Genomic DNA, 2,954 nt, shown 5'->3' with positions numbered 1-2,954 from the left:
CCCACCCCACCCCCCCTCCCCACTCCCCCCCCACTCCCCCCCCACTTCCCCCCACCACCTCACTCCCTTCCCCTCTCTCCCCTCCTTCTCTCTCCCCCTCCCCCTCTCTCCCCCCTCCCCCTCTCTCCCCCCTTCCTTCTCTCTCTCCCCCCTCCCCTCTCTCTCCCCTCCTCTCTCTCTCCCCCCCTCCCTCCCTCTCCCTCCCTCCCTCTCCCCCCCCTCCCTCTCTCCCTCCCCCCCTCTCTCTCCCCCCCTCTCTCCCCCCCTCCCTCTCTCCCTCCCCCCCCCTCTCTCTCTCCCTCCCCCCCCCCCTCTCTCTCCCTCCCTCTCTCCCCTCCCCCTCCCTCTCTCTCCTCACTTTACCCTTCCCTCGGCCTTTTGGCTCAGATCAAGTGGACCTTCATGTTGGTGGGCCTTGGCTAAGATGTTGATCTAGTGTGTGTGTAAAAAAAATCATTGCCTGGCGTTGCTTTTTTTGCAGGGAAGATGATTCAACGCATCAACGTTTCCTAAAGAATCAGAAAAAAATATTAAAATTAATAATAATCTATCATAAAGTCTAGCTGCAGATGGAGCTATTCATAGAAATATATCATGCAATTTTCAATTATGGCTGGCTGTCAAGTAATGGATACTGGGAGCACTAATGGTGTAATATCTAATAACCAATTTCTGACTGCTGAGAACAAATCCCTATCACTTCAGTTATAAATAAATTTGGAATAGAGAAGCCTGATTTCTTCTTCCTGCTGCCAATTGATCACTGAGGAGAGTTCTCCTCATGAACAGCTGAGTATAATGCATAGAGCTCCTCTCTCGTGCTGGATTTTTAATGCTACAAAAGAGCCTGTCAATGCACAGTATTGATTTTTCACAGCTTGAGATAAGATACAAATACAATAGGAACAATACTGGCATAAGGGACAAAGGAGATTACTGTGATACTGAGCAATGGCAAATGTTTGACCAACAATAGGAAATGTATGTATAGATGTAAAACATGATCAATCAGTTTTAGGGGTGTTGTAGACGATCTGCAATGGGCACCTTTGAAGATCACACTGTCTAGTTTTGGAGGTTGGGAAAAGATTATACAAATTCAGAAATAGGCTTTCTTCAAATTGTACCATGCTATCTTTCATAGATTTGTAAGATCTTAAATTCAATTGGAAACATTCAACCAAACAGACATCCTGGCCCAGTTGGTAATACTTTCGTCTCTGAGTCAGAACGTTTTGGTTTCAAGCCCCACCCCAGGGCTTTGAACTCATGGCCTAGGCTGACACTCCAGTGCAGTGCTGGAAGAGCACTTCAGCTCAGAGATGCTGTCCACCAGATGAGATGTTAAACCAAGGTCCTGTCTGCCTGATCAAGTTGATGTTAAAAATCTCATGGGCACTATTCGAAAAAAAGGTTTCTTCCATTCGGATAACAATTGATCTTTCATTTCCTGGCTACTTGTTGGACATTACTGTGCACAAATTAGCTGCCAAATTCATCAACAAAAACACAGCCACTGAACTTCTCAGTAACTTTGAGACCTTTTGACAATGTGACAAGGCATTACATCAAATGCAAGGATTATTACTATATTATCACATTATTCCTGCAACATACAATTCTAACCCAGTGTGGCAACCTGTAACATATTGGCTAGAGCACTCGACTCGCAAACAAGAGAACCTGGGTTTGATTCCCGGGAAGAGCAAAACCTTAGGCAAGTTTCCTTATTCCACATGCCTCTTTTTACCTAGCAGTAAGTAGGAAACTTGGTTGTTAGTTGATTGGATGATCGCTTTTCCTGGGGTAAATAAATAAAGTAATAATAAAATAAAGTAATTAAAAATAAATAAAAATAATAATAATTTGCTCACTCAATCCATGACTGTTTGTGGGACACTTCTGTGCGCAACTGGCTGCCATGTATTGCCCACAAAATGTATAGTCAATTTAGTTTACAGTATATTCTATGAAGCTTTGAGACATCTTGAAGACGTGATAAGGAGCTGTATCAAAAATGCAAGTAACTCAACTGAGCGATTCAGGGATTCAAATTGTAACACACAGAGCAATGGCTCTGAACTTCCACTAAGTAGTTGATATCAACAACAACAACATTACATTTGTAAAGCACCTTTCAGGTCGGGAGGACATCCCAAGGCGCTGGGACATCCGAAGCAAAGAAAAATGTAGTTAGAGTCGCTTCTTGGAAAAATGTAACCCTTAAGAACTTTTTTGGTGATCCAATTCATTACGTTAAGACACAAACCAAGATGATATTTTACAGACAGGCAATGTTTATACTGAACAAGTGACACAAATCCTAAAACAAATCCAACAAGCAGCCACCTAGCACTGAAGTAATTACTGTTGTTGATTACTTTCTGGTTGTAGGTTGAGATCTTCTTCAGACTCTTGATTCCAGAAACAATGACTGAGAGTAATGACTGCTTCAGTAGTTTACCCTGATCAATGATCCCACATAGTTCTCATGATTGGAAAACTAATTCTCGGGAGAGGACTGTGCAAACAATAAAATGCAGGTAAACTGAAATAGACTGGAGAAATAGTAAAGGCCATTTAGGAGCTCTGAAGATAATGGAGCAGCCAGCATTCCTGATGGAGTCGATATGACGGATCCTTTGTTTTCATTTGCGACCACATTTATGTGATGTTCAGTATTAAATCAGTTTAATTTCATTTTTTACCTGATACAAGCTAATGTGCTTTTTAAAAAAGTATGTTGTACTGTATTGTTTGAGCAAGAGTTAGGCAAATATTGTGGTTCAACAGAGAAGCATTTTTCATTAGGTAAGACAAAAAAGAGCTCTTACATTGTTTAATGTATTTTAATGCTGTATCTGAAATGAAAACAGAAAAGTATAACTTAGAAATGTTTCTAATGATTTAACTTAACTGTGACAATACAATATACAATGCAATACTTTAGTTGT

The sequence above is a fragment of the Callorhinchus milii genome, unplaced genomic scaffold (assembly GCF_018977255.1).
Source record: "Callorhinchus milii isolate IMCB2004 unplaced genomic scaffold, IMCB_Cmil_1.0 Scaffold3, whole genome shotgun sequence".
Lineage (NCBI taxonomy): Eukaryota > Metazoa > Chordata > Chondrichthyes > Chimaeriformes > Callorhinchidae > Callorhinchus > Callorhinchus milii.
The sequence above is the reverse complement of the archived record's forward strand: the minus strand, read 5'-3'. Positions refer to the sequence as shown.